Below are 23,492 nucleotides of genomic sequence, written 5' to 3' on the forward strand. Positions count from 1 at the left end.
TGTAACAAAGAATTGCCCAAGAGAATCATCTGCATTAGGGACATGGTGGGTGGGAGTATCATGATGGCAATTGTAATGTTTATGTAAGAGTAGATGAATTTATTTTAAGTTAATTGATAGGTAGGAAGAAACAATATCCAGTTGGCTTATCCAGTAGGCAAGTGGTGCTGAATGTATTATTCTGGGAGGCAATTGTCCATTTCAATTGGTTATTGGTTTTAAAATGGTCAGTTAAGGACATTGAACTTTAGTCTAACAGATAGAAAACAATGTGTGAATAAAAGCATCATCTCTGACCTGACATAAGACACCTGAGGAGTCTATATGTACTGAGCATAAGTTTCTGTAGCTGCTATGGGGAATATGCTTCTTAGTGTTGTAATAAGACAACATACTCATTTTGAGCAAGCATCAATGGTATATGAGTGCTTTCTCTGTCACAAAAACACTCCTCTGATGTCTGTATTTCCTCATATAGGTCTCTCAGGATAGCCAATCACCAGGAGTGCCAATGCAAAATTTTTGAACTTGAAGACTGGCTCTGGGTACATTGACAGCTGGTGGAAGAGGCTATATCTAAGGTAAAGGAGCCTGGTGATGATGTCTGTGTCTGTGTCTCCACAGATGAAGTAAAATAGAGAACAAGACCAGGACCTTGATGTAAGGACCCTGTACTGTTGCTGCTGAGGAGAAATTGCTGAAGATTAGCAATGATTTCTGGTGACAAACTGCATCAGACAGGTTAATTATTTAACCCAGCACTCTAGATATTTTGGACACTAATAAGCCAAACATTCATTCAGCAGGTTATATGCTAGCTGATATTTTTAGGCCTGGAGCCAGTGTTTCTTCTAGAGGTTGATAATGTTGCTATTGCAGGATTCTTAGTCCTTGGTATACAGTGTTTCCTAAGTTAATTTCTAATTAAGTTATGGTCTCATTTTCCCAGATGATATATTTTGGAAAATATCAGGATAGAGCCAAAAATAGATCAGTTTTAAGCCAGAGAGAGACATCTCTGCTTGCACTAATTCATGAGGATTTTCAAAGGTTGCTGTCAATCTAAATGAAACAGCATCAGGAAAGTTGACACTATGTCAGATCCAAATGATCTGGGTTTAGGGCAATTGTGCTAAGGTATGAACTTTCAGAAGGAAATCAGTGAGAAATTTATATCCCAGAAGAAATATGGGATACAATACTCTGGAATATTGAAGATCTGTCCCCTGAGTTCATTAATATTAAAGAGATGATTATGTATATTTTGCTTAATGGCCTACAGTTCATGCCAATGACAATGTGCTAATATATTTAGAAGATTCAAGAACTGGATTTCAAAAGTAAACTAGGAATAAAATTAAAATAGCTGATCACACTGTTATGGATTAAATATTGTTTATCTCCTCCAGAAACACGTTGAAATGTGATCACCATTGTGAGCTATTAAGAGGGAAAAACTTAGTCTGTGGAGGTAGAATCTGTGGGAGGTGATTAGGATTAATTGAAGTCATCTTGGTAGAACCTGTTTGAGTGAATAATGATGATTTTATAAGAAGAGTTAGAAGAACAAAGGATATCCATTCGTGTACTCCTGTTTCTTTCTGCATAATGCCGTAAGCCACCTCAGGATTCTGCTAGCCAAGAAGACCATTACCATATGTGACCCCTCGACCTTGGACCATAACCCAAAGCCAAAATAAATCTCTTTTCCTCTTGGCTTACCCAAGCTGTAGTGTTGTGTTTTTAGCAACAGAAATGGATTAATACACAAACCTCTCTACATATGCTTAGTATAAGCTTTCAAGTGACTGTGACTTATGAGTGAAGTCCAAAAAATGGTACTCCACGGTCTGTAACATTCTTCAGGCCTTTTAAATTGAGGTAAAATCTACTTTATATAAAATAACCTTTTAAAAGTGAACAGTCCCGTGACATTTAGTACATTCACAATGTTGTAGGCCATCACTTCTGTGCAGTTTCAAAATGCTTTCATTGTCCCAAAAGGAAACTCAGCAGCCCTTAAATGCTTCATGTCTTTTTTTACATTTATTCTAATTCTCCCTTCCTGGATGTGCTCCCATCTCTTACCCATCTATGGAAATTCAAACTAGGCTATGGTGGAGCCAAAATAGTCAGAAAAAAACGAAATGAGGCAGGAGTCAGCCTGAGACCTGGCCCAGTAACTGGAATTATTCCCAGGTGGGACATGGTACCATATTCTGCCTTTGACTGTAATAGTTCTTTGAAGATACACGTATGGGTAGTAAGTTCTGGTCTTCCAATTTTTTACTTAATTTTTATTTGTTATATACAGGAACAACTTTTCAATAGTATATAAAGTATTTATTTATTTTAAGCACAGCCTTTTTTGAATTTTTTATTTTTTCTTTCTCCTCCCCTTACATTCATAACCTGCTAACCTAATACATATATTCTCTCATTCATAACAACTTAGCATGTATCCTTCCACTTCATTTCTGTAGATTCACAAAACCATATATAAGCATTTATCTTCCATAGAATGCATATTTTTCTTTTATAAAAATTATTACAAAATGTGCACCTATGTAACCACCCATCTCATATATTTTTCTCAACAATAAATATCTCTTGGATATCACTTCAAATCAACTATTTAGTTCTAATTTATTCTTTTTAATAAATGTCATATAATGTGAGGATGGCATGATTTATACTGTAATTCTCCAATTGATGTCATTCTTTATGTTTCCGTTTATTTATTTAATCTGTAATAAACTTCTTTATATCCATGTCATTATGTACTATAGACTTGTTTTATGTGGGGTTAATTTCCAGGAGTGACGTTAAATGAAAAAATGCACAGTAATTCTTTTATTTCAACAGATGTTTTAATTTTTTTTTCAGAAAACCAGTTGCAATGCACATATCCACAGCAGTTCTGGGAGATCTCTTTGTATTTCATCTTTGCTAACATGATAAGTATTTCACAAATTTAGTAAATTTGAGCAACATTTCATCTTTGTGAGCTACCTGGGTTTACTCTTGGTTAATGTAAATATTTCTTGCCCTGTTTTTCTATTTATGCCCTTTTACTGCCACATTTGTATTATAGCTACCAATACTCTATCTTGATGTGTTATAATTTTCTCCAAATTCATTGCTGGTTCAACTTTATTAAAATGGTGTTTTATTTTCAGATCCCATTAAATTAGCACTCCATCATCAGATCAATCGCAGATTAGTGTTGGGTCTCCTAGATTTTCCCACAAAATTTATATTATTCTTTTTCTTTATTTAATTCTTCGATTCTCCTCAATTTTTAAACTTGATATTAGATAACTATCTAATTTTACTTTTTTAAAGATATGTGATTGCTTGTTCCAGAACCATTTATTTAAATTGTACCTTTTCTACAGAATTAAATGACCATTTTGGCAGACACTAATTTTAAATGTGTGTGTGTGTGTGTGTGTATGTATACTGTGTGTGTATATATACTGAAATCTGTATCTGAAATATTTATTCCACAAACCTGATTATTATAATTTTATAGTATATCCTAGTACCTGGTTAGATCAATACTTCCTCACTTTTTCTGTGAAGGCTTTATTGACTATCCTCAAATAACCATTGATTGCCTCAACAGAAATGTAAGACCATCTTAATTATCACCTTCACACATAAACACAATCTACAAATTCATTTTCATTCTAACAAAAATTGCATAAAATCTATGTATAAATATTCAGATAACTTATTTTACGAAATTTCCTCTTTGTAGCCAAGAATATTGCTTTTTTTCCATTTGTTTATATATTTTTTATGTTATGTAAATATGATTTTAAAACTTTATTCATAGAATTCTATGCCAATATTGTTATATTTATTTCTGGGGTTCTTGTAGCTTGGTGGTGGTGGTTGTTGTTTTGGGGAGAGGGGAATACTGGGGAATGAACCCAGGGTGCTTAACCACTGAGCCACATCCCCAGCCCTTTTTACTTCTTATTTGGAGATAAGGACTGACTAAGTTGCTTAAGGAATCATTAGTAGCTAAGTCTGACCTCGAACTTGGGATCCTCCTGTCTTAGCCTTCTCAGTCACTGGAATTACAGGAAAGCGCCAAGATACCTGGCTTTCTTGTAACTTTTAATACTATTGAGAATGAAATAATTTTCCCATTTCCATTCCAAGTTGTTTATTATTAGAGCGAAAAAAGGGAATCTTTTTCTTATTAATTTTAATTCTTTCCTACAGATTATAGATTTTTCTAGGTATAAAACCAAACCCTGGATGAAATGGTTTTCTTAAACCCTTCTTTTCCAAAGTTTTTAGCAATTATGTCATATTCTTGTCCTATTTCTTTTTAAAATAAATTTTAAGGTTTTGGTATTATGGGAGGCTATTTCTATGTCTTGGTATATTTTAAATAAAATTGGACTTTCTATTCTTTGACAGCTAAAATTCAGCTCTGAGCCTCTCTAAACTTGCTGCCTTTTCAATGATGCATATTCAGTTCTAATGACTCTCTAGTAATTAATAATTTTAGGTTTTCCATTTATTCTTGAGTAAGTTTGGGTAACTTATATTTAACCAGAGGAAAATTGATGTGACTAGATGTAACCTCTTCTTTATTTTTGGCTATGGATAATGTCTAAGTTGTAATATGCTTTACTTTTGCCCCTCACTCATGCTTAATTATGCTAGCCTGATAATGGGTGAGCTATCTCACTGTCCTTTAGAAAAACTACATGTGTACTTATTGATCCTCTGTAGTGTTTTATTCTGTTTCATTATTTGCCTCTTTTTATTTTTATAAATTCTACCTGCCAAACAACTCTGTATAATTTTATGCATCTTACTTCTTGAAAAATTTGTTTCTTTTTTTTTTTTGATCACTTTTTCTTTGGTCAATCACAGCTATAAATTTTCTTCTGATTCACTTTGTTTTTTAAAATTAGGGTGGTCACCTCTATTGATTATTCAATGTTGATTTCCAATTTGATTACATCTTTGTTTCAATAATTTTTCTTGGGCATGTTTCTATTATTATTATTATTATTATTATTATTATTATTATTATTATTATTATTATTTGGCTCCGGGGATTGAACTCTGGGGCACTCGACCACTGAGCCACATCCCAGCCCTAGTTTTTTGTATTTTATTTAGAGACAGGGTCTCACTGAGTTGTTTAGTGCCTCACAGTTGCTGAGGCTGGCTTTGTAATTATGATCCTCCTGCCTCCCAAGTTGCTGGGATTACAGGCATGTGCCAGGGCACCCAGGTTGGGCAGGCTTCTTCATATTCACATAATTAAAGTTTTGGTGGGAGCCTCCTTCATTATTTATTTTTAATTTTATTGGATTATACTAACCAAATGTAAGTTATAAATACCCTAAGCCTTTCAGTTTTTAAAATTTTACTTGTAATGAAACACACAACTGGTTTTTGTTAATGTTCCATAGACTTATAGAAAAATGTGTATTTATACTGGAGGGATACTCAGCTACTCTGTCTTTGATTAATGTTTTTTGGTTAGTTTTAACTGTCCAGTTCTAAGAGAAGTACATTGAAGCCCACTATAATAATATTTTTACCAAATTTTCCTTGTTTCTATATCATATAGTATGAGATAATTTATGATACACATCTTCTTCCCGAGTTTCATGAACTGTGTCTTTTATAATTAATGCCATCCTTCACAAGATTTAAGGTATTGGAATTTTGAGGCATTATTTGACAAATAGCATTTCTCTTCCCCATCTAAGTAGAACAAGCTGAGTAATAAATGCTAGTGGACAGCAACTGCAAAACTGCCTCTATCGTTGCAAGGCCCGGTGTGAAATGAAAATTGAACCCTATTTTTAAATAACCATTATAGATTTTAAGACAATGACAACAGAGCATGAAGCCAAATCCAGGAATTTTTAAAGTATGTACCCTATGTGACTGAATAAATCATAAGCCCATGAAGTCAGCCCTGAATACAGATGTCTAAATATCAATTTTGTTACCAATGAAGTTGACAGATAAGAATATGTGAGGGTGGAATGGACCTGCTAACTGTAAGTCAGACTTACTCTATTGGTGGCTAACCCACGTTTTACTAAGTTACAATCCAACTTGGACTACATAGAGTGCTTAAAAAGTTAATTTACAAATATGATTATACATAATAATATGTTAAATGATATTTCATGATAACTATGAATAATGAAGGAAAATTCTGAGTAATGTTTTTGGCTGTCCTTTTGCCTAGGTTTGTTCATATTCTACTTTCTCTTAACTTTTGCAAATCTACTGCTGAGTCACAGATACTTGACATCCCAGGAGAGTTCTTGCCATCCTCATCCACACACTATTAATAGCACAGGCATTGGCCATGTGCACTATCCCACACCACACTGGAACTGGACTTCAACCCTCTGCAATAGAGGCCACCCCCAGTGATGGGAAGGAGCTTGTCCTTCATAGCAATTTCATTCTTGGCTTTTCTTCTGAGAAGACACAAATGAAGGACACAATTAGTGTCAACAGTGATGGGGTGTGTTTATTTTTTTCACAGTGTAGACACCCAACTTCTGGGACAAGCTCTGAGGTCAGCACTCAGGAGGCCACCCAATGGTTTCATATTTTGCAGTCTTTGTTGTCTTAGAAGAGCAAGGGCTAAAAATGTTAGGGTCATGACATGATGGAAATATAGCAAGTTACAAAAGGATAAAAGGCAGTTTTGACACACAAATTGCCCATGATGCATTCGAATTCCTGTTGTTGAACAAATTACCAGAAGCCATATGCTGTGAAGATTCAGATATCATCTTGAGACTTGCAGATCTTTTTCTTTTTTCTTTTCCTTTTTTTGTTTTTTTTTTGCTGTTCTAATATGAATAACATTTGTGGGCTCCAACAAGAGAAATAATTCAAGTCTTCAGCGAGGTGATGGGAAGACAGAAGACAGTTTAGATAGATAGATCAATCTCTATATTTAGATTTATCTACATATATTTTTTCTTTTACTTTTTCTTTTTTTTTTTTTTTTTGGTTCTGGGTAATGAACCCAGAAGCATTTTACCACTGAGCCACATACCCAGCTCTTTATATTTTTTTTTTATTTTGAGACAGAGCCTCAATAAGTTGCTCAGGGCCTCACTAAATTGCTGAAGCTGACTTTGTGATCCTTGGGCTTCGGCCTCCTGAGTTGCTGGGATTACAGGTGTACACCACCGCACTCGCTATGACAGTTAGATATCTTCAGAGCCAAAGAAAATTCACTTAAACTTCAGTAAGTGTGTAGTCAGCAAATGACGGTTTCTGACTGTACTTTTATTTGAAAATTAAGAATAAAAATTTTAAATGATTTACGGTAATAGGTAGTATAACCAACTTTATGCTTGGAGGCATTGGCAGGGCCACTGTGAAACAGTTCACATGTTCGATCAGTCTTGAACAAGATCTAATAGTAATGTAATATTGCTAGCACATTAAAAAAAAATGCTGAAGAAGAAGCCTGAAAATTTTTTCATAGGAAAAACAAAAAAGAAACCTAAAAACTTTGGGGGTTACATAATTGTTTATGTAATAAACATAATACTGAATATGCATATTTTGAATTAACATGTTAAGTTTTTAATATTAAATATAAAAATGATGAAGATAAATAAAAATCTGAATTTCTCACATTTTGAATTAAGGGAGCAGAATATTTGGCATTGTAAGTATAGGACTTGCAAAGCTTAAGTTACTTGATCTCAGCGGCTTGGGAGGCTGAGGATCACAAAGTTCAAAGCCAGCCTCAGCAGCAGTGAGGTGGTAAGGAACTCAGTGAGACCCTGTATCTAAATAAAATACAAAATATGGCTGGGATGTGGCTCAGGATTGAGTGCCCCTGCATTCAATCCCTGGTACTCCCCACCCCCGCAAAAAAGATACTTGAGCTAGGGATGTGAATGTGGCTCAGTGGTAGAGTACTTGCCTAGCAGGAACAAAGTCCTGGGTTCATATCCCAGCAACACATACACACACACACACACACACACGCACGCACGCACGCACGCATGCCAGGTGAGCACGCTACCACTTGAGCCACATCCCCAGCCCTCTTATACTTTTTTTGTGAGTGCGTATGTGTATGTGAGTGTGTATGAGATAAAGTCTCACTTGTTTGCCTAGGCCAGACTCAGGCTAAAATTTGCAATCTTCCTGCTTCAGCCTCTCATGTAGATGGACTGCATTCTGCTTATCAATATACTTTCTGAAGATTCACTTTTATATTCATTTTATACTTTCTTGAGATAGGTGATTAGATCATTAACTTTCAACCTTTTATTTTTAACCATATTATTTAAGGCTATAAATTTCTGTCTAGAAACAGATTGTGTAAGTCTTGAAAATTAAAATTTTCATCATTTTCAATTTACAACTTTATCTGATTTTTTTCTTCTAAGAAATTGATTATTTAGAAGTTTATTACTTAATATTCTTATAGAAGTTTTCGATGTTATTTGCTATTTTAATTTTTACCTTATTCCAACCATGATCAGAAATCATACTCTGATTCAATCCTTTGAAATTTTTAAGAATTGTTTTATGGCCTGCATTTGTTTAACTCTCATAAATTATCCATGAAGCTTTTTTCCCCCTTCTTTAGTTGAGACAGGGTCTCACTAAGTAGTTGGTGAAGTTGAGCTTCAACTTGCCATCCTCCTGCCTCAGCCTCCCAAATTGCTGAGATCACAGATGTGTACAACCATGCCCAGCTTATATATCTGATCTTGATAAGATTGTCTCTTTTGGAGTTATTGCTTGCTTTGTTTTTTATAAATTGGTCCAAGTTCATCAATCACAATGTTCAAAAGCTCTAAGTCCTACTTTTATTCTTGTATATAAAGTAGGTTCACTCCAGTTCTTGCCTTTATACATGTACTTTGTGGGTTTTTTGCATTACAATTCTTATTACACATATACACAACAATTTTTCTGTTTGTATATAAAGTATGTTGACACCCAATTCATGTCTTCATATATGTACTTTGGATAATGATGTCAATCACATTCCACCATCCTTGCTAATCCCCTGCCCCCTCCCTTTCCCTCCAACCCCTCTGCCCTATCTAGAATTCATCTAATCCTCCCATGCTCCCTGTCCCTACCCCACTATGAGTCAGTCTCCTTATATTAGAGAAAACATTCGGCATTTGTTTTTTGGGGATTGGCTAACTTCACTTAGAATTATCTTCTCCAACACCATCCATTTACCTGCAAATGCCATGATTTTATTCTCTCTTAATGCTGAGTAAAATTCCATTCTGTATATATGCCACATTTTTTTATCCATTCATCCACTGAAGGGCATATAGGTTGGCTGCACAGTTTAGCTATTGTGAATTGTGCTGCTATAAACATTGATGTGGCTGTGTCCCTATAGTATGCTGTTTTTAAGTCCTTTAGATATAGTCCGAGGAGAGGGATAGCTGGGTCAAATGGTGGTTCTAGTCCCAGATTTCCAAGAAATCTCCATACTGCTTTCCACATTAGCTGCACCAATTTGCAGTCCCACCAGAAATGTATGAGTTTACCATTTTTCCCCACATCCTCGCCAACAACTTATTGTTGTTTGTCTTCATAATAGCTGCCATTCTAACTGGAGTGAGATTATTATTATATTTTGTTTAATATTTTGTTTCAATTCCTTTCTCCCATTCTTTGTGTTATTTTTAATTATACATTTATCTTCATATATGCTATAAACTCAATACATCACTACTCTTCTTTTTTTAGACAGTCTGCTATGGTTGAACACCTAAAAATAGCTGGGCATCTTCTTGGACTTTTCCCTGAAGACCTTAAAAGAGCGTACTACAGGGATACTGCTACATCGATGTTCATAGCAGCACAATTCACAATTGCTAGACTGTGGAACCAACCCAGATGCCCTTCAATAGATGAATGGATAAAAAAAATGTGGCATTTATACACCATGGAGTATTACGCAGCACTAAAAAATGACAAAATCATAGAATTTGCAGGGAAATGGATGGCACTAGAGCAGATTATGCTTAGTGAAGCTAGCCAATCCCTAAAAAACAAATACCAAATGTCTTCTTTGATATAATGAGAGCAACTAAGAACAGAGCAGGGAGGAAGAGCAGGAAGAAAAGATTAACATTAAACAGAGACATGAGGTGGGATGGAAAGGGAGAGAAAAGGGAAATTGCATGGTAATGGAGGGAGACCCTCATTGTTATACAAAATTACATATAAGAGGTTGTGAGGGGAATGGGAAAATAAACAAGGAGAGATATGAATTACAGTGGATGGGGTAGAGAGAGAAGATGGAAGGGGAGGGAGGGGGGATGGTAGAGGATAGGAAAGGTAGCAGAATACAACAGTTACTAATAGGGCATTATGTAAAAATGTGGATGTGTAACCGATGTGATTCTGCAATCTGTATTTGGGGTAAAATTGGGAGTTCATAACCAACTTGAATCTAATGTATGAAATATGATATGTCAAGAGCTTTATAATGTTTTGAACAACCAATAAAAAAAATTAAAAAATAAAAAAATAAAAAAAATAAAAATCTGCCCTCTCAAAAAAAAAAAAAATAGCTGGGCATGGTGGCACATGCCTGTAATCCCAGCTACTTGGGAGGCTGAGACAGGAGGATCATGAGTTCAAGGCCAACCTCAGGAAAAAGTGAGTTGCTAAGAACTCACTAAGACCCTGTCTCTAAATAAAATACAAAATAGGGCTGGGGATGTGGCTCAGTGGTCAAGTGCCCCTGAGTTCAATCTCCAGTATGCAAAGAAAAACAAAAGAATATAATAAGTCATGAGCCATTCATAGGCTATGTGTGTGAGCTTTGCGCATTTGAGTATATGCGGGGACTGATATGCTGTTGCATGCTGATTAGGCTGTGTGACACAAATGTGCCTTTCCTCTCGCTCTGCCTGTGATCCCACACAACACCTGAGATGGGTGTGACTTGCCAAGATGTCAATCAATCTGCTTGCCATAAGACATCACCAAGCCAGATTCCGCCTTTCAAAATCCTACCACTTGTCTTATTTGGGTGGAATATTCTATCAAATATCTTCTCTCCAATAAATAGTGGGGTTTCAGGTGTGCTTGCTCTCTTGCTATTTTCAGCACTGCCCAGGGTGGAGCTGACCCTTGGGTCACCAAGCTGTCTTGCTCTTGTTCTTAGAAACTCATGTTTGTGTACTACATGGTTTCTTTCCCATTTTCTTAGTTATTGATACAGCCAGCTCCTTTGAACCCAGCTCATCTTTCCAGCCCCACCAATTGGATGCCATTTCGAGCATTCTTCATTTCTTTATATGGATTCAAAATTCTTCCTAGTATCATTTTCCTTTTCCTGAAGAACTTACTATAATATTTGTAATGCACATCTTTTGGAAATGAATCTTTCCAGTTTTTGTTTTTAGTTTTAAAATGTATCTATTTGTACTTTATTTTGAAAGATTTTTTAAATGGTTAAATAATTCTGGGTTATGTTTTTTTCTTTCAGTACTTTAAGATGCTACTCCATTGTCTTTTGGCTTGCATGATTTATGATGAGAAGGGTGCTATGATTTTTATCTTTGCTCCTACATGTGTAACATGTCTGTTTCACCTCTTCCTGCTTTTAAGATTTTTTTCTTATTCTTTGATTTCAAGGGAATGAATTTGGTGTATCTAGGTATGTTTTTGTTTATTATTTATCCTGCTTCATGTACTCTAAACTTTTTGAACTTGTGGTTTGGTAATTTATTTTTTTTTACTTTTATTACTATTGAAAAATTCTTGGCCATCCTCTTTTCAAACATTTATTCTGCCCCATTGTCACTTCTGGGATTTTAATTACTTGAGTGTTACTCTTTCTATCACTCTTGAATACTCTGTTCTGTTTTATCACTCTTACTTTTTGTGTCTGGGAAATTTTAATTGACCTCTCTTTAAATTCACTCCTTCTTTCTTCAGCTATGTCAAGTCTACTGGTGAGCCTGACAAAGGTGTTTCTTATCTCTGTTGCTTCTGCTACTTGAATATTTTAGTTTAAATTCTATTCTTCCATTTCCAAATACTATAGATGTTGTAGTTAGAATGCTTATTCTACTACAAATCATTTACCTTTTCTTTCCTCCAAGTTTTTTATTTATTTCTACATTATCAGAATATACAGTATTTGCATTCCAAACTGCTTTCTAGCCTCCAGGTTTTAATTTTGATTCACTCTTTTTAACACTTTTTATTGTTTCAAATTGTTTATGTATGGTATATTTTATTATGGCATATTCATATATGCATTAAAATGAATTTATTAATTTAGTCAGTGCATATCAACAATCTTTTTGTGTGCCCAGTCATCTTTATATTGGTTATAATTTTTGATGTGAATTTTTTTAGAAGATCTTAAATAACTTCTTGATGAATGTGTCTTTCTCACATTATTGTGTTTTTAAGACAGTTTATCTGTTTTATTTATACATGAGTTGCAAGTTTTCTATATATGAAATCTTTGGTTCATTTTTTTCTCTATCACTACATTATTTTCTAATATGTACTTTTATTGTCAAGAAGACTGACAGGAGCCTGATATTTTTTTCTTTTATAAGTTTGTTACTCTTTTTTCCTGCATGTCTGAAATATTCTTTATTTTTGAAGTCCTATACAGTTAATATTGTTCAAGCAATCATTTTTATCGACTTTTTATGATTCATGAGGTATCTTTTTAAAAACTTAAATTCAGTTTCCTTTGACATTGCAAAATATTTTAATGTTTTTTTTTCTGTTCCATACTTTGTTTTCTTCATGATTCCCATGATTATGTAAACTTTGAGGCTCTATCACCTACTTTCTATCTCTATTATAATCTCTACAATCTTTTGAAACTTTTGAATTCTGGTACAAATTGCCTAGTTTTAGTAATTTTTATTTTCTATGTCACTTTATTTTCTACAGTATTTTGATCTTTTAAGGTTGATTCATTTTTTTCTTAATTATTTTGATTATCTTTTTTTACTTTTTCCTTGTATTGTTGCTAACCAATGTTTCATGTCCTTATGCCATCTCCACATTTCTTCTATAGATTTGACATATAAATTATATATAAACATAAATGTACATATATATAGTATCTCACTACCTCATTTTATTTAAGTTCATTATAAATTATTTGTTCACAATATTATCTGTTTCATGACTTCATGCCAATTTTGGTTTCTGATGAGTGTTTTTCTAGTCTTCTTCATTTACTACCTTCTTAACTTTTTTTTTTAATGTCTGTATAGTTTTTGTACTGGTCTTTTTCAATGTTAAAGGCTTTGTTTGCTAATTTTCTGCACAGTTCTTTGAAGGAAATTTATGGAAAAGCATCCAGGCTCTTATGCTCTAGTGATTTATGAGAAAGTTTACGTAGTCTTCATTATTTCCCAAACAGTTGACATAGGTGGTATTTTCCCACACAGGCCAACAATTCTGATCTTGCTTTCTTCCCTAGCCATAGAGTAGCACTGCTCCCTGAAGACGTAGCTTGCTCTGTTTCTGTGATCAAGTAAAGTAGACAGGGCCTCTAGCTTCCAGCTATACTTCTCCTGTATTCTTGAAACAAAAGATATTGTTTTTGTTCTTCAAAGTATGCATATAAAATTTGCTAAGTATAAAATTTTCAGCTTGTTTCTAATACCTATAGCAATTGGATCCTATCATCAACTGGTTTCCTCACTAAGCCATTTTCTCTTAACATGTTCCCTCATGGTAGTGTTTTCCATTTACCTTATTGTTTTTGGTTAGTTTTGTGATTTGAGTTTTTGTTTTGCTTGGTTTTTCAGGTAAGTGAAAATACTGATCTGATATCGCATATACAAAATTTAAACTTCTTAAACCGTAATTCAAGAAGCACTCTATATAAATGGAAATCCAATAAGATAAAGATAAAAGTTAAGTGTAGTTAAGGGGTCTATTTGTCACATGCCAGCTATCCTGATAATGCTAGGGAAAAAAGCATTGAGCTAAACAGACATTTGCCAATGGAATTTATATTCTACTTAGAGAAAGAATAATTAGGGCTCCATTTGTGTACTATAAATCAAAATGCATTCTGCTGTCATGTATAACTAATTAGAACAAATAAATAAATACTTTTCCTAAAAACAAATAATTAAAAGAAGACTTAAATAAAAGAGTTAACAGTTACAGTAAATTCAATGAAGAAAAGAACATGCCAACCACATCTTTGAATGTGACAGCCTGTATGCTCAGGTTAGACTGGTTTCTGCCTTTGTCTTTAATCTAGAAATAGAGACACAAGTGGCCTTTAAAACACCAGACAGCATCAGTCCTTATTTGGCAAGCTGGGAAATGTATTTTCTATCCATCTGCCAGGTGGTTTTGTGGCTGGTCAGAGGTTGAAGAGGTTTGAGTCACCCACAATTTCAATTCATGGCATGCCACAAAGTTAATGTTATCTTTTTTTTTTACATGCACTTATTTCTGACTTAAAAAATTAAAACATGTTATTTCTAATTGGATAAAAATATATAATTGACTTAATAAGAGGAAAAGGTAACAAGCCTTGAAATCAAGAGCTCACCATGTCTGTGATCTTAATCAACATTAAATATCTTCTCTTTTCCATGGTTGGCATTGAAATTTAGCTTTAATTGTGTTTATGGCATCATACTCCTTCCTCATATCAAACAAACCAAAGACTACATTGACTATAGATAAGGCCAGTAGTCATATTTCAAAAGATATTTGGATATTAGGCAGAATATTAGAAAAAATCAAAGATATTTGAAGAAAGAATGTATATGTACTAAATAAAGTGAAGATATAAATTCTAAATTAATAAAGAATCAGAATATTTTTGTTCAATTAACTGTTAAAGGGATTTTGTAAGTTTTTCTGCTCTTGTATTGAGTTCTTTCACAAAGTTAGATAACTAAAAAGATATGCTATATAGAGCCTCTAAATGGTTGTAAGAATTTATAGAATACTAGAATATCTATTCTTATTTGCTATTACTTATTTTAGAAAGAAAATAATAACATAAAAATTCTTGTGTACTTTTCATGCCCTTTTTTCATAATGCAAAATCATTTTCATTTTACTAGCATATGGCAACATTGTAAAATCAGAGAACCACATAGAGCTTTGAATAATGAGCATTGCAAATTGGGCTTTATTCTCTCTATTCTCTCCCCCAGCCCTATCCTAGATATTGAACCCAGGGGCATCTTACCACTGAGTACCAACTTCCCAGTCCTGTTTAATTTTGAGACAGGATCTTGTTAAGTTGCTGAGGGTCTTCCTAAATTCCTAGGCTGGCCTCCTAAATTGATCCTTCTGCCTCAGCCTCCTGAGTCTTTGGGATGACAAGCATGCATCACTGGCTCTTGACTAAGCTTTATTCTAATACTTATATTATTCTCTTGACAGTTCCTGAGGACTATTTTACTTATGTCATACAAATGTAATAAATTATAACTCCTATAATCTCTTTTTATATTTTTAACAGCCATTCATATCCTAAGCTCTAAACTGTACCTCACAAAGAACACTTCCCTAAACCGACGTGCTTTAACGACATATTCTAACAATCTAAACACTATTGATTTGGTTTTCTCTTTTATACCTGGAGAAATCTATAATATATAATTAAATGTAAAACTCTTATCATTTATTTTTCACTAGGTTAGATAGAATGAAGGGTCTTTATTGGCATCATGAAAATTTAATCTAGTAATTTCTCCTCCACCATGTCAGGAATTTTTTCCTTCAAACTATGAAACAAATGTGTGGTGATGCTTTTAATTCTATTGTATTTTTATTATACTGTATTTTGTTAAATCTCATCTCTCTTATGAGTTTGCTGAAAACCAACAAATAGCTCCTGGTGGCTTCTGGAAACTGAAACACTGTATTATAAAATATTGCTGGAATAAGAGTATTTTGTGAGCTTTGCTGAGCAAAAGCTCTAATTTCAGGGAATTTTGTAGTTTCAGTTAGTTTCATCTCACAGGACTCCAATTAAATTTAGCTAAGAAGGAACTAGAAGGAAAATAATATATACAATGGACCATCTTATCCATTAGAATTATGCAAATAGTAAAAGAGTTAACAAGGATACATAAAACAGTCTCTTTGTGTCCACAAGATTAATTATGCTACCTATTTTCCATTTTAACCTACACAATTTAATCAGACTGTAAAATCATCTAAAAGAGGTAAAAGGGAACTCTCTTTCTCTCTCGACGATGGCGTGAAGATGCTTATAATATTGATCCTCTCTTTCAAATTTCCTTTTACTTCTGTCTGAGGCTAAGCTCCTCAGAAATTGTCTCCTTGAAGAAGGTAACACACTGAGGTAGAAGAAAAAAACAGGAATGTTCCTTAGTTTAGTTTTCAAAAGCCAAAGCCCTGGGGAAAAAAGAATAACCCTGGTGCAGACAAAGCAGATTAGAAGGCTATTCAACCAGCTATGTGGAGGGAAGAGGGCTGGAGTCAGATCAAGAAGAGTGAAATTGTGGTGGGAATCAGAAGAGCCTTGTTGCCACACATTCCATGGGTTAGAGTCCCTAGAGATGATGGGATCCTCAAGAACTGTTGGACAGACTGAATGAGAAACCCTGTTTCCTACTTCCTAGTTTAGAGCCCTGGTGAGGTGAGAAGATTCCAGAAATTGGAGGTGCCTGGGAGCAGAGGGTATTATGCTACCTTCTTCCCATAGTACAGTTCTGATGTGGTGGCAAGAGGAAAGAGCAACATCTTGAGTCCAGGTCCATGGAACAAAAGAAAGGTTTATACTCTTGTGCTTTCATACCACAACAGAAGCAAAATAATTCTTGTCTTTCAGGTGTGATGAGGAAGAAACAAAAATAGTTGCTATTCCTGAAGGGGGTCACATGGATAGGGCAAAGGACATCACATTGTAGTTTGTACAGACTCAAAATTGAACTAGAAAATTGTGCAGTCAGATAACACTGAAGATCTTATGCTTCCCCACCAAAGAACTTAGCATTCCTTGACCCCCTCCTCATCATATAGACATAGCTCTGGAGAAATTTCTAAGTCTCTGACTGACTGTGGTTAAGTTTGGGCCACATAGTAGATTGAGGCTCAAAATAGAAATTGTCAAAATGAAGACAGTATGACGCATTAGACCAGTTCACCCATCTCTTTCCCAAGGACTAGCTCTGCATTCCTGCACGGGGTGAGGGTATTGTCAGACCACAAAATACCCATTCCCTTACATCTTTTCCTCAGACAACAGATGCTGAATGCTTCATGTTTATATGACTCATCATGACCCCACATGCTGCCCAATTGACTATTGGACATTTCTCTTGGCTGTCTCAAAGGCACCTTATACTCCATAAACCCAAAATCCACTTTCCTCAGAGTGGTCTGCCTCCATGAATGAGACCATTTCTAGCTATGACACAGGCCAGTAGGCTGGCCCCGGTCCTTGATAATCCTCTCAGTGTCTCCACCTATCTTCATTCCATCATTTCACTTCTATATATCCACTAAAGCCCAGTGCACCTTCTCATGAGCCCCCTTCATCATTTTCTACAATGCAACCCTGAGCCTGTTGCTCCCCATAACTCCCTCCCAACATCTCACACAGAACCATTGTGCTAAGTGACTGACAGGGTGATAAAGTTCTCTGTGATCTGGCTGCTGTGTTTGCACAAAATCTCACCTTGAACTTCTTACTTGCCACACTGGTCTCCTTTCCCTTCCTTAAACAAGCAAAGCTTTTGTGGCCTATGGAGTTAATGGACATCCACTCTTTCTACCTGGAGCACTGTTCACCTCTTTGGTAGACAATTCTTACAAAAGAAATCTCAATTCCTCATCACTGACTTTGTCAACCTGTTATATCCAGAACTAGTGATTTCAAAATATCAGGTGTTTCAACTTCATATGATCAAAACTGCACTATCTTACTTATTCTCTGCTTTTCCTATTGGACAGTCAATCCAAAGAATACTGAGAACAATTCTGTACTCCCATTTGATCTACCTAGACACACAGTATACATTCAATTAGTTACTGAATGGTTTTATGAGTCGATTCTGAGTCTTAATGAACACCCATATGAGTCTTTACTGAATAACAACAATACAGTAGGTACTCTTTGAAGGATTATCCAATGTCAGACACTATCTGAAGACTTTATTATATGTGTTAGCTCATTTAATTTCACAACAATCCTGTGATGTAGGCAGTGTCATTATCCCTCTGGTTTTCAGACAAGAAATAGGCACAAGCCTCACACAACAAACCAAAAGCTCAAAGACTGTGTCCTTCTCCACCATCCCTCACAACCTCAGAAAACTGTATCTCATGGTGAACGTAGAAAGGTAGCTGCTGACACCCTGTTTTAGAATGACTTATGGACTTAATCTACATTAATCTATATTAAGCATCAGAACATAGAAAACCTGCATACACTAAATTCTCATTGAATCCACTGAGCACTTCTCTAGCACAAGCGTTGTGCTAGAGATTAAGACAGAAAGGAAAACAAGATGGTCCTTGCCCTTGAAATGTTTCTGCTCTGGTGGGTACCAGAAATAAATCATTCCATATAATTCAAAGGGAGCTGTTATGGAGATGTCTGTGAAGTGCTGCAGTGAAGAAAGAACCAGTAATTAAGTTTTCCTAGCAAGCGGGGGGGGGGGGATGGTTACATCTTTCAGTTTTCCTATATGAAAAATGACTGATGTGAGCTAGGCTTTTATTAACAATTTCTGATAGATTTCTTTTCTGTTAGATTTTCATAGACCCAGTATTTGTTTCCTATGGCTGTTGTAGCAAAATACCACAAACTGGGTGGCTTAAGTAGCAGAAGTTTATTGTTTCATAATTCTAGATGTTGTAAGTCCCAGATCAAGGTGTCAGAAGGTTTGGGTCTTATAAAGGAGCAGAACAGAAAGACTCTGACCCAGGCCTCTGGTGGTTGCTGGTCACTTTTAGTATTTTGGGGGATTGTAGGTGCTTCCCCCAAGTATTTACCCTTGCGTTTGCATGGTGTGTTTATGTCTCTGTGTTCAAATTTCTCTTTTCTAAAAGGAAACCAGTCATGTTGGATTAGGCCCCACCTGAATGACCTCACTTAACTCATTACATCTGCAATGAGCTTATATCCAAATGTAGTATTCTGAAGTACTAGAGGTTAGGACTTTAACTTATGAATTTTGAAGGTACACAATTCAACATATAACAGTTCCTTTCATCTTCTAGTGAACTAAATAATTCATTCTTTGCTTGTTGTAATAGTTTTCTGTTTCCTGGTTTTAACCCCTAACCAGAAGGTAAGCTCCTTTGGGGAAGGAATGTGTAGTTCTTCACTTATGCACTCTGAGCCCCTAGATCGGCACTTAGTTCCTCTGAAGTAATCACTATTTTTTTTCAATAAGTAAGTAAATGCATCATCAAGGAAAAAGCAAATTGAATGTCAAGGGCTTATTGTCTCCTGCCATCTTTGTGCTTCTGGATTACAGAAAAATGCCTGAAACTATATATAAACTTGGCAAACAAAAATACATAAAATGGTTTGGGGATGGATTGGACATCTATGTTAGGAGAGAGGAGAAGGAAAAAGAACAGAAATGTACAACCCTGATTTGTTTTCTTCCTCTCCTTCTTGAGGGTTCTTCCCTTCCAACCCCATCTTTATTTTTTAAGAATTAAAAGCTGCTTCCCAGTCTGTAATCTTGACTTTGCATCCTGCTAGGTAGTCCATTTATTCTCAGTCTTGCCTCATTAACAGATGAACCTGTTGTATAATACATTTAAAGTGTCCCAAATCTAGAATTTTTTTTCTCCTAGCCATCAGTATTATCCAAGTAAGGGACCCACCCATAACAGCCAATTTACCCCACTGGAAACTTTTGAAAATGTTGAGTTTATTAAGGAATAACTTATATGTTATGAAGTACAGTTGAATCAGTTCTGACAAATACATAGTTCAGGAATCATCACCACTATCTAGATGCAATAGAAAGTTCCATCAAGCCCCTTTGCAGACAATTTTCTAACCACCACACCACTACCACCCCCATCATATAGCAGGTAATGAATATTTGATGAGTAAAATTTTAAATAAACATAAAAGTGAGTTCTAGCATGCAGTAACTACAACTCCGTTTGACTACCACCACAAAAAAAGAAACCAGCCATTTAATCCACCTGACATAAAATACACTGAAAATAAGGCTTATAAAAACACCAAGGGAAACAAATCTTTTAATGAAATGATGCATTATGCAGACTCATTAACCTCTAAAGCTCCTGGAAAAGTCTAGAAGTTACCTTCAGAATAACCATAGAAGAGTCTCTTTGTTATATTTTAATTATAATCATTTTCCTAAAAAACTTTAAGTCCAATAAAATTTTTAAAATACTGATTTTTCAGATTATTAGTGCAGTCAATCGTTAATCTACAAATGAGGGGTGATTCAAAAGCTTGGTTGTAAACCAAATGTTTCTCCATCTCAGCAGTTATTTTCATAAATGTAATCTTATTAGAAAGTAATGTTCAGATACTGTACAATAAGAGGATTCCTATATGATTACTTATCTAAATTCCCAGTCCTGGAACTGGGGACCAAGCAGTGAAGAATCAACATAAAGATACGATAAATTTGTACAAGGCAACAGAGCTTGATATTGATTAGAATATGGAGGTGACCATTGTGGAAGAATAAAATAATGACTTACAGGATTCAGATTTGCATAACTAGATGTATACTAATATTACCAATTGAGAGAGAAACACAGAACAGGGAGCAGCTTCACTTGATGTGTCCATGATAGAGCAGGCCAGTGGAAGGTGGATATAGAAATCAGACGTTTGGAAAAGAGCTTTTCTGCATAAAAGTGGTCTTTGAAACCATGACACTAGATGAGATTTCCTAAAAGAGTACATAGTGTGAAAAATGTAATTCACCAGAATATAAAAACCTTCAATGAAATTCACCAGAATATAAGAAACCTTCAATGTTTGATATATGGTCAAATTAGAGAAACTCACAGAGAGAGAAAGAATAATCTGACATACTTTTGGAATATCATTATTTTCAAAAGAAAACAATTTAAAACATTCAAAGTGAAGATGGTTTAAATATAACAAATTGAATCTCAAGGAGGTTGTGAACTGTTTATTCATCCACCAGCCAACTGCAGCTTAATCCCAGCGGAAGTGTGTTAGGGACAAATACCCCGTGCTCTCTCCTGTACAGTATTTTGATTCAAGAGGTCTTTCATTAGGTTCATGGCTCAGTATTTTTAAAAGCTTCCAAATTTGAAATTCCACCAGCTTTGGAAATGTGTTCTTAACACCGTCACTCCTTACAATCTCAAGTTGCACACTTGACATATTTTTCTTACAGAAAAAAATAAGGCTCAATGAAGTCCTTGAACTTGGGCACACATGGCTGAAGATGGAAAGTACCCTCTGTTTTCCTAGTAGTCACGAACCTTTGTGACTAAGGAAAACACATAATTGCCAAGCTAAGCAACACTTGTAAACAAAAGAGATGGTTATTATAAAAATAAGCACCTGTAGGCTGTAATTATTTTATTGAAAAAATAATGGTTTAAAGGAAGAATCCAAGCTATAATAAAATTAATTATTGTTCTACAAGCCACCCTAAAGGCGGGTTTCCAGTGAAAGGAATTCATTGCCACCATTTGGCTTGCCCATGGCTACCATAGGCCAAGGGCTGCCACTGCCCTTTGACCTGAGCCATATGATACCAGGATGTTCCAAACAGTTTTCCAATCCAGTGTTCCACACAAGCTTGTTTTGCTCAATATGTTACTAGGTAGTCCTTTTAGCAAATAATTGTCACTTAATTTTTTTAAATGCAAATTACTGTGTCCACTTTTGGAGTTTTACAATGAATATCTACCTATTAAATGCCCTGAAAACCCCACAATAAAAAACCAGTTAATTTTGTTCATCCTATTGTTTCTCAAATTTATTTTGACCACATTTTTCTTTTTATATCAAACATAATCTTCAGAAACGCCGCTGTAGACAATGACATGACAAATTTTAAATTTCCAATAAGATAAGAAAAAAGAAGTAATGATCATCTTCAGAGCCTTCTGATAATTTGGAATAATATTTGATGATTAGTCTTGATAATACATAATCTGTGGACTAACATAGAGTATCTAAGGACACTAATAATATAACTGACAAGGAAAATATTAGAAATATAAGATAGTCTGCTAATCTTAAATATCTTAGAAATATTCAATCTTTTAAAATTATCAGGCTAATTAAAATATTATTACCTATTCATTGAAGTAGGGTCATTCCTAGAGTCTTTTTCTATTTTCATGTTTTTATCACTGCATTATAGTTATACATGATAATATTATGTTCATTTTGGTGTAATTACACATGCATGGATTATAATTTGCTCCATTTTGGTCCCCAGAACCTTCTCTTTCCCTACTCTCCTCCCTCTCCCTATTCCCCTTCCTCTATTCTACTGATCCTCCTTCTATTTGTCATTTTTCCAATTAGTTCCTTATAGATAAAAGTGAAATTCACTAAATTATATTCATATATGTACAGAGCATAATTTGGTCAATTTTATTCCACTGGACCTCCCTTTTCCCATTCTTATTCCCTCACTCTCAATCCCCCTCCTCTGCTCCACTGATCCCCACTGTATTTTCATGGGATCCCCTCTCCTTTTTATCCTTATTTTAGTCTAGCTTCCACATATGAGAGAAAACATTCCACCCTTGCCTTTCTGAGTCTGGTTTATTTCACTTCGCATGATGTTCTCCTTTCATCCATTTACCTAAGGTGGTTTTGTTTTATTTCCAAATGTTATCCTAGGTTCAAAACATGGAAGGTAATGTCATTCAATATCCAACTTAGCTTTCTGGGTGCATCCCTTCCCTCACCATCCCCTGCCACCATTGCCACGGAGTTCACAGGACTCTTAAACACATAAGACATTTTCAAAATCTCTGCACCTTTGTTCTCACTGTCACTTTGGCTTGGAATGTTCTCATCATTTACCCCTGAAAGCTTCGCCCAACACATTTCCCTGGGATCTCCTTCACAAACCACTAGTGGCCTTTATCCTACTGTATTAAGTTTTCATGAATCCATGTCTCCCACTGAGCTAAATTCAAAGAAGACAAGAGTAATGGTAGGATTTTTGATGAATTTTGTACTGAAATTAATTCATTGTTTCTTCTAATTAAAACTGGCATCCTCCAATGGTTCTACCTGCCTCAAGTTCTACCTGCATAGAGAAATTTCACCACCCAGTCTTTCAATATCCTTCCTGAGAATAAATTTTTCTGGTCTACTCAATGGAATAGCTTCTTGCCGTGTATTTAAAATCATGGTAACAAGCAGATATGATAATTCAGAAGCACATAGTTAAACCATAAAAAAATTTATAATAGAGGTCTCTATCAAATCAGCAGGAGGAATTCATTTTAAACCACTCCAATTAGATGTA

This window comes from Marmota monax, unplaced genomic scaffold, assembly GCF_021218885.2.
Source record: "Marmota monax isolate L192 unplaced genomic scaffold, Marmota_monax_Labrador192_F-V1.1 WCK01_AAM20220418_F8-fsc00128, whole genome shotgun sequence".
Lineage (NCBI taxonomy): Eukaryota > Metazoa > Chordata > Mammalia > Rodentia > Sciuridae > Marmota > Marmota monax.